The following is a 10413-nucleotide window of genomic DNA, read 5'->3' as shown; positions in this document are numbered from 1 at the left end:
TCCGAGATGCTATTCAACTACTATTAGGGATTCTACATGCAACTCCACGGACGACGGTCCTATGTGTAGCTCTATGGACGGTTCTATGTGTAGCTCTATGACGGTTCTATGTTGCAGCTCTATGGACGGTTTCTATGTGCAGCCCTCTATGGACGGTTCTATGTGCAGCTCTATGGACGGTTCTATGTGCAGCTCTCATGACGGTTTCGTATATGCAGCTCTTATTGACGGTTCTATATTTGCCGTTCTGATGGACGGTTCTATATGTTACCGTCTATGGACGGTTCTATATTCAGCTCTATGGACGGTTCTATAAGCAGCTCTATGGACGGTTCTATATTGGCCGTGCTCATGGACGGTTCTATATGCCGTTCTATGGACGGTTCTATATGCAGCTCTATGGACGGTTCTATATGCAGCTCTATGGGACGGTTCTATATTGCCGTCTATGGACGGTTGGTTCTATATGTAGCTCCACGGACGGTTCTATATTTCGTTCCACGGACGGTTTCTATATGTCGTTCCACTGGACGGTTCTATATGTCGTTCCACGGACGGTTTCTATATTCGTTCCACGACGGACGTTCTATTATGTCGTCCACGGACGGTTCTATATGTCGTTCCACGACGTTTTCTATATTGTCGTTCACGGACGGTTCTATATGTTCGTTCCACGGACGTTATATGTCGGCCACGGACGGTTCTATATTGTCGTTTCCACGGCGGTTCTATATGTTCGTTCCAACGGACGGTTCTATATGTAAGTTCCACGGACGGTTCTATATTGTCGTTCTACGGAGGTTCTATAATTGTCGTTCTACGATGGTTCTATATGTCGTTCTTTATGGATGGGTGATTAGGTGTAACTCACAAAGTCAAAGTCTGTCGCTGAGGAACCTTCCAGTTGTCAGGAAGACGTTCTTAGCCTGGGCTGATGTTGATAGCCTGGTTCCTGCTGCTGGTTTATGGTTATAGCTCTCCTGTTGCGACCTTATTAGAGTCCTGCTGGTCAAAAGTTAGTCCATGAATGAGGGTCTCAGGGCTGCTGGGGGGTTGGGGTGTCCTGCGGGAGAGAGGAAACTCTACTTTACTAGAGTATTCACACCCCTCGACTTATTCCACATGTTGTTACTGCCTGAATTCAAAATGGAATTAAATTGAATTTCCCCACCATCTACACAAAGTTACTGGAAAATTGAAATACAGTAATATTTAATTTACATAACTATTCACCCACCCCCTTAGTCAATACTTTTGTAGAAGCACCTTTGATTGAACTCAAAGCTGTAATCGCCAACAATCAAATGTTAATAAGGGCTTTATAAAACACAATCAGCTGGATATCTCAAAGTTGCCTGCTACAGGAAACCCAGCCTAAAACCCCAGAACAGCAAAAGCAATGCAGGTGTAGAAGCACCGGTTGCAAGACAAACTCCCCAGAAAGGCAGTTGTCTTGGGGTGTCTGGATCAAGCTGTGCAATGGTATTTTTTCAGATTTTTTTATCTCCCATTCTTCCTTGGCCCATTTTCCTTCAAGCCATCTTCAAGTCTTTACCACTATTTTCCAATGGGATTCAAGTCTGGGTTCGTCTGGGCCAAGCCATTCCAGTGTTGTTTTGGTGTATGGGGTCACTGTCCTGTTGGAAAGTTCATCTTCGCCCCAGTCTATGGTCGTTTGGCATTCTGAAGCAAGTTCTCATCAAGGATTCGCCTCCATGCTTTGTTCCTCTATCCTTACTAGTCTCCCCGGCTGCTGAAAAGGCATTCCCAATAGCATTGATTGCTGCACCCCGTGCTTCACCGGTAGGATGCTGCCACCACCGTGCTTACGGTAGGGATGCTGCCACCCACCGCTGCTTTCACGGTAGGATGGTGTCACCACCGTGCTTCACGGTAGGGATGGTGTCACCACCGTGCTTCACGGTAGGGATGGTGTCACCACCGATGCTTACACGGTTAGGGATGGTGTCACCACCGTGCTTCACGGTAGGGATGGGTACCCTGTTACTGGATTCACCACCGTGCTTCACGGTAGGGATGGTGTCACCACCGTGGCTTCACGGTAGGGATGGTGTCACCACCGATGCTTCACGGAGGGAATGGTGTTGCTTAGGCGTATGTGTTAGGGGTGATGAACTGTGCCTGGTTTCTCTCAGACAGAAGCGCTTTGCATTCAGGCCAAAGAGTTTCCAGTTTTGTCCATCAGACCACAAGAATCTTTTGCTTATGCGTCGTCTTTCACCGGACTTTATGCAAACTCCTGGCGTCGGTCATGGTGCAATGTTCCAGGGAAGTATCTGTCATTCCACTATGGTAGTGGCAGCCAGCCTGGGGGACGGTGTAGGAGGGGATCGATGGAAACCCTGTGGTGTTTGATATTATCATGATGTAATACTGTATATAACACAGTTACGGAAAGCTGTGGCGCTTTGTCCACGACCAAAGACTGTCTTAATGAGAACGAAAGAGCAATGAATTCATATGATCTGAGTGGACAGACTTCTTTTCTAGAAACTAGATCTGAAAACCTAATGGAGGTGATCTGAGTGGACAGACTGTTTTCTCCCAATAGGAACTAAGCTGAACAACAATATAAACACAACATGTAAAGTGTCGGTTCCATGTTTCATGAGCTGAAATAAAAGATCCCAGAAATGTTCCATAAGCACAAAAATCTTATTTCTCTAAAATGTTTTGCACAAATGTGTTACCATCCCTGTTAGTGAGCATTTGTCCTTTCCCAAGATAATCCATCCACCTGACAGGTGTAGCATATCAAGAAGCTGATTAAACAGCATGATCATTACACAGGTGCACCTTGTGCTGGGGACAAAAACTAGGCCACTAAAATGTGCCGTTTTGTCACACAACACAATGCCACAGGTGTCTCAAGTTTTGAGAGCGCTTGCAATTGGCAAGCTGAGTGCAGGACTGTCTACCAGAGCTGTTGCCAGAGAGTGTATTGTTAATTTCTCTACCGTAAGCCACCGCCGTCATTTTTTGAAATTGGCAGTACGTCCAACCGGCCTCACAACCGCAGACCCACATGTATGGCGTTGTGTGGCGAGTGGTTTACTGATGTCAACGTTGTGAACAGAGTGCCCCATTACGGCGGTGGGGTTATGGTATGGGCCGGCATAAGCTACGGGCAACAAACACAATTACATTATCCATGGCAATTTGAAGGCACAGAGATACCGTGACGAGATCCTGAGGCCCATTGTCGTGCCATTCATCCTCCACCATCACCTCATGTGTCAGCGTGATAATGTACGGCCCCGTGTCTCAAGGATCTGTACACAGAAACCCAGCCTAAAACCCCAAACAGCAAGCAATGCAGATGTAGAAGCACGGTGGCTAGGAAAAACTCCCTAGAAAGGCCAGAACCTAGGAAGAAACCTAGAGAGGAACCAGGCTCTGAGGGATGGCCAGTTCTCTTCTGGCTGTGCCGGTTAGAGATTATAACAGTACATGGCCAAGATGTTCAAATGTTCATAGATGACCAGCAGCGTCAGATAATAACAGGTCAGCATGTCCGTAACGCACCTCAGATAACATATCAGTTGGTCTTCATAGCTGATCATTCACAGTTAGAGACAGCAGCAGGTGGACAGTCCAACATGCAGTCCGGACAAGTAGCACGTCCGGGGGTGAACAGGTCAGGGTCCCTCCTAGCGCAGCAGCAGAACAGTTGAAAAACTGGAGCAGTAGCGCATGCCAGCGGACTGCGTGGACCACGGACCGTCAATCCAGGACAGTAGCTTGAGCATGGTCCTAGGGCTCTAGGGTCCTCGACAGAGATGAGAGAGAATTAGGGGGAGCATACTTAAATTCACACAGGACACCGGATAAGCCTCATGAGAAATAGTCCAGGTATAACAGACTGCCCCTGGCCCTTCACACCAACTATTGCAGCATAAATACTTAGTAATGATACCATATCCCAGTCTCCAGCGTCTCCAATCCTAGTAATATACCATACAGTCTCCAATCCATAGTATGATTACCATATCCCATCTACAGTCTCCCAATCCGAGTATGAACCATATCCGTCTCCTATCCGTTAGTAACATACCATTCCCAGCTCCAATCATATACTATACCATATCCCAGTCTCAATCCATAGTAATGTACGCCAATATCCATCATCCGCAATGACCATCCAGTCTCCATCCATAGTAATGATACCATAATCCAGTCTCCAATCCGTAGTAATGATACCATATCCCAGTCTCCTATCCGTAGATAATAATCCAGCTACCATATCTACCACAGTCTTCCAACAGTCTCCATCCATAGTAATGATACCATATCCCAGTCTCCTATCCGTAGTATATACCATTTCCCAGTCTCCAATCCATAGTAATGAATACCAATATCCCAGTCTCCAATCCATATAATAGTAATGATACCTAATATCCCAGTCTCGCAACTCCATAGTAATGCATACCATATCCCCCAGTTTCTGTCCCATCTATCCATTATATGAAAACATATCCCAGTCTCCAATCCGTAGTAATCGATCCGCATCGCGCATATCCAGTCTCCTATTCCCGCAAAGCTAATGGATGACCATATATCCAGTCTCCACATCCAGTCAATATACATAATCCGTCTCCAATCCATAGTAATGATACCCATATCCCAGTCTCCTCCTGTAGTCTATACCTTTATCCAGTCGTCCAACATACGCCTGCTATGATTGGATTTCTCTTTGCACTTTTCCACCAGCCAAAGCACGTGACCTCCCGCCCCTAGCTTGTAGCACCAATTAGCGCATGATGCCAGCCACAGCACGTGACCTCCCTCCGCCCCTAGCTTGTAGCACCATTAGCTGTTGATGGCAAGCCACAGCACGTGACCTCCTTCCTCGCCCCTAGCTTGTAGCACACCGTTAGCGTGATGCCAGCCACAGCACGTGACCTCCTCGCCCCTAGCTTGTAGCACCGCCCGTGTATCAGCGTATTATGCCAGCCACAGCACTGGGACCCTACCTCCGTTCCCTAGCCTTTACACTCATGTAGCCGCTTACGTGATGCCAGCCACAGCATGTGACCCCTCGCCCCCTAGCTTGTAGCACCGTTAGCGTGATGCCAGCACAGCACGTGACCCACCCGCCCCTAGCTCTGTAGCACCGTTAGCGTGATGCCAGCCACAGCTACGTGACCTCCTCGCCCTAGCTTGTAGCACCGTTCAGCCGTGAAAATGAGCACGCCACTGTGACCCCTACGCCCTAACTAGCTTTGTAGCACCGTTTAGCGTCAAAGCCAGCACACACGCACCGTGACCTCCTCCCGCCTAGCTTGCACCTTTACACTACCTGTTAGGTCATTGCCTAGTCCGACCAGCATCAGTGACCTCGGCTCCCCCCCTAACTTGTAGCAAGCCTTAGCGTGACTTCCAGCACAGCACGTGACCCCTCCGCCCGCTAGCCGTTGCGTTAGCGTGCAGCAGCCATGATTGACATGCTGAGCCCGACTAGCAGCGTTAGCAATGATGCAACACAGCACGTGACCATCCTCCGCCCTAGCTTGTAGACTTTAGCGTGATGCAGCCACACCGGTGATCCCTCCTTCCGCCCCTAGCTTGTAGCACCGTTAGCGTGATGCACAGCCACAGCAGTTACCTCCTCCGCCCCTATAGCCCCTTATTGTGCACCTTAAATCCCGTCAGTGTGCAGCCACAGCACGTAACCTCCTCCGCCCCAGTCTTAGCACCCGTTAGCTGATGGCCCCAGCCACAGCACGTGACCTCCTCCGCCCCTAGCTTGTAGCACCGTTAGCGTGATGCCAGCCACAGCACGTGACCTCCTCCGCCCTTAGCTTTGTAGCAACCGGTTAGCGTGATGCCAGCCACAGCACGACCTCCTCCGCCCCTAGCTTGTAGCACCGTTAGCGTGATGCCAGCCACAGCACGTGACCTCCTCCGCCCCTAGCTTGTGAACACCGTTAGCGTTGATGCCAGCCACAGCACTGTGACCTCCTCCGCCCCTAGCTTGTAGCCACCGGTAGCGTGATGCCAGCCACAGCACGTACTTTGCCCCCAGCAGTGTTTTGTCGAGGTTTTCCTGGACAGCGTTCACTTCAACTTGTCTGTCCCAACTGAACTTACTGTGACTGAACTTACTCTGGACACGTTGGCTGCTTTCAGAGATAACGCTAGTTCCTAAATTTTTATAGAACTCCAAAAGCACCTATAAGCTGGGAGATTTAAGGTAAGCCTCACCTATATATGACATTAGTACATAAGCGAATTCGAATCAATGTGTTTTGTGTAAAATGTTACTGAAATGCAAACTAATTGAGTGCGATGCTCTATCATATCTGTCGCTTGGACAATGGTTGCATGTCTTATCTACATCGCATGTGGCTCTTCTTACATAAAGCTCTTAGAGATTAGATTATACGACCTAGTATGATACTATATGAACGTGGGGGTTAGTAAACAATGTTAGTTGCAACACAAAGGTTGTTTATTGCAAAGAGAGTGCCTGCATTTCACTAATACACAAACGAACTACAGAATCATGACAAGCGAAGAAAATACACACAGGAATTGAAGGGACAAGAACAGTTGTTGCTAGGCCTAAAGTTAAGCTAGTGTAAAAGTGTTTTACTAAAAGGCTATAGTTAAAAGTTGTTACTAAAAGGTATGTTAAAAGTTGTTTCAGCTTTAAAGTGCTATAAAACTAGTAACTGTTGTTTACTAAAAGGCTAGTAAAAAGTTGTTTACTAAAAGTCAGTATAAAAAGTGTTTACTAAAAGGCTAGTTATAAAGTTGTTTACTAAAGGCTAGTATAAAAGTTGTGTTTACTAAAAGGCTAGTTAAAAGTTGTTTACTAAAGGCTAGTTAAAAAGTTGTTTACTAAAGGCTGAGTTAAAAGTTGTTACTAAAAGGCTAGTTAAAACGTTGTTGTATCTGTAAAAAGCTAAAGCTTATAAAGGCTATTACTAAGTGAAGGTGTGTCTAGCAACTATATAAAAGTTGTTTACTTAAAAAGCTAGTATAAAAGTGTTTACTAAAAGGCTAGTTAAAAGTTGTTTACTTAAAGGCTTAATAAAAGCTTGGTTTACTAAAAGGCTAGTAATAAAGTTGTTACTAAAAAGGCTAGTATAAAAGTTGCTACAGGTACGTTACAAGTGTAAAGCAGATTAAAACTAAGATTACTACAAAGTTGGCAACTCTGTGCGAGCGCCAATAATTAAAGGGAGGAGAGATTTTGTTACCATGATCAGAGATGAGAAAGAGGATCAAGGTCCACCCCACACTAATATGGTTAAGGTTGTCTGTTACAGAAACTATGCAGTGCAGTCATAATACTTCAAAGGAAATACAATAACATGATCGATGTGTTGAGCTCTCTTGGTTGACCTAATTGAAACAATAGGCTAAAGAGAAGTCACATTTTACTTAACATAAACAGGGTAACATAACAGCTAAAGGAACTCTTGATTTAAGGCTCCTTGAATAATTCAGTCTCGCGTACACTGGCACATGGATCATGGTGTTGTACTCTTTATACAGCTTCTCTAGGTGTCAATGTAGGAGACAAACTCACCTCTTCTACTATCTAATATTCTCTTGTGATGCATCCACCGCTGCAGGAATCCCAGAACAACGGCAGGACACATTGGCCCTCCACGAAGCGTCACCACTCTACCGTGGGATACCCCACTGTCTACGCCAACGGCAAAGAGCCATCTTTGGCCCCAGAATGCGAAAAAGCATCACCCTTGGTAGAGAAATCCATCGCATCCGTGAGAGAGTCACTTTGCTCCAGAAAATAGCAACCAACCTGGGGACATCCAGCATCGCTGAGACATCTATTTAGCAACCATAATTACCAAAAAGAGAGACTTCATACGACTTTAGAGATAGAAGATACGAACAGTAAACTAGATGCAGTAGCAGAAAGTGATTTACAGTATTAGATAGAATAGAGATGAACTATTACGAGATTAGATTGAGTAAATGTTATAGCCAGTAAGAGTAGCGAATAGATTACAAATAGGACGATAGTGGAGTAACATAGAGAGACTATTACAGATTAACGAGCAAACACACGCTAGTAGCAGAGTTACAGAGTAGGACGAGATCCGGTTTACACTACGGCTAGAATAAAAGCGAAAGGGTAGCGGAATAGAAGTTATAGCAGTAGTAGGAGACGTCGGACGATTAGACCCAAGAATACGAGAAGCGGTTGCCTATGAAGGGGAATTAGACCAGACCCGAGTAGAGAGCGCTATATAGAGCTTAAAGAAGCGTTGAGTGAGGGGAGTGTGGAGCAAGTAGAGAGATTTCCATAGGAAGAGTGAGAGTTGCCCTGGCAGATAGAATTCTCCCAATTTAGTCGATGGCTCTATTGTAGTACCTGTCGCCCCTCACATTAGTTCTGTTCTGGAACTTGAGGATTGAAGAGACCTCTGATGGCATGTCTTGTGGGGTATTGCATGGAGTCTGAGCTGTGTGCCTATTTTTTAAACACACATCTCTGTGCTTTCAACATGTCAACACTTCTTAAAAAAACAAGTAGTGATGAAGTCAATCTCTCTCCACTTTGAGTAATGAGAGATTACATGATATAGATATTAGCTCTCTGTGTACATCCGGGGCCAGCCGTGCTGCCCCTGTCCTGAACAACTTTCATGTATCTGACGTCCCTCTTTGTGGCAACCTTGGCATTTCCTAGTCTGGGTGGTTCTGGAGACTTATATTCCTCAGCCCATGTGTACTTCTGTCCTCTTTTTAGCCCAAATCCTATCCTTTTAGTTATTATCTTTGGACAAGTGTCGATGTTCTCAACAGAGATTAATGTGGCTCATATACATTGTTAAACTTTGTGCACCTATCGTGGTCCTACCTATCAAGGCCATCGCACCTTTTCGGAGTCGCCTCATTCATCTTTGCATGTTAGACATGGTGTTTTGTCGGTAATATTTAATAAGAACTGCCTAGTTTGATGAAGATTGTGAGCGTTCTGTTACTCTCACACACTAAGTACCCCTTTAATCCATATTGTACCTTCCCTGCCTCTGAATCATTGATGCTACTGATGGTACTCCACATTCAAACCTCTTTCCATTTTCTGGATTATGAGCCAGTTATGTCTCAGACATAGTTCTGATAAAGGAGTAGTACACAGCGTTGTACGAACGGGATTCCTGTTCTTCAGGAACAATTTTTTTCCTGACATTACAAGAATAGCAGCTTCTATATAATTCTCTAATACAAGCATAGCACCCTATGACCAAGATTTTCTTAGATAATGAACAAGAACCTCTGATTTACAGCCATTTGTGAGCCGAATCTACCCACCAAATGCTGATGCTGCCAGAGACCTCAATCTATCTCCCAAAAGAAAGCGACCACGTTATTATTGTGTTCTATGACAATGAGCCAACCAACAAGTTTGTCAGTCTGGTAGACATAACTTGACAAAGAGGTTTTCTTCCTAACGAACAATCTAGCCTTTAAATAATAAAACTTAATAGATCGATAGAGACACAACGTAGCGCGCTTGTAGATAATCACAGAAGTGTATGTTATATGTGACATCTCAATCGAGCTTACCCTATTAGAGCCTACTATGAACATTCACAATAAAAAATCTATCTGTTTCAAGCGTAAAAATAAGAATATTACACAAATCAAACAATCGTCCTAGAAAACTCACACTGTTATTTACCTGATAGCATTCTATTTTATGTAGTGATATATTTATAAAAGATCTATGCAAAAATTGTGTTTTATGTTTAGAAACACATATCTATAAGTGAACCCCGAAACTATTTTGAATCTATTACGGGTCTAATAGTACGATAACCAAATTACATTGGAACAAACCATCCTAAAATTGTATGCTCAAATCACCACTCTCGCTTTCTACCCTCATGACCGTATCGTTCAGACATTTGATGACTCAGAGGTAGTGTCAAAACTACTATAATGGCTTGGTCGAGATCTGTTCCAAGCGACGGCTTGTCCCAATCAGCTATCTGTCTTGCCTCCGATTAATCATTTGTCCGCCCACATTCCCCTCGATGTCATACTCCCTTGCTACCTGGATGTCCTCGTTAGTTGAGATCCTATTTTTGATACGCACAGCGTGATTAACTGCTTGTGATCGTGAAACACCCCAGCAGCGTTGGCAGTATCCTATCACACTCCGAGAACAACCTGGTGCGCTCTTCCAGACTCCACCCTACCACCAAAGAATCCCTTCGTCAAAATCACTTACATGCTTTTCTTCACCGCATCACCCGCTGAATGGGCAGACATACACAATTTCGCATGATTCTCCATATTGTGTACAGGCTAAAATCTTTCTATACCTGTCTCCTTCCCCTTCATCTAACAGCTGCTTATCTTGACGTGAATTAGTAACACTCTTGACATTGACAATTATAGCGGTTA

This window comes from Salvelinus sp. IW2-2015, unplaced genomic scaffold (assembly GCF_002910315.2).
Source record: "Salvelinus sp. IW2-2015 unplaced genomic scaffold, ASM291031v2 Un_scaffold1112, whole genome shotgun sequence".
NCBI classification, from domain to species: Eukaryota; Metazoa; Chordata; class Actinopteri; order Salmoniformes; family Salmonidae; genus Salvelinus; species Salvelinus sp. IW2-2015.
This window is presented reverse-complemented; position numbering follows the sequence as displayed.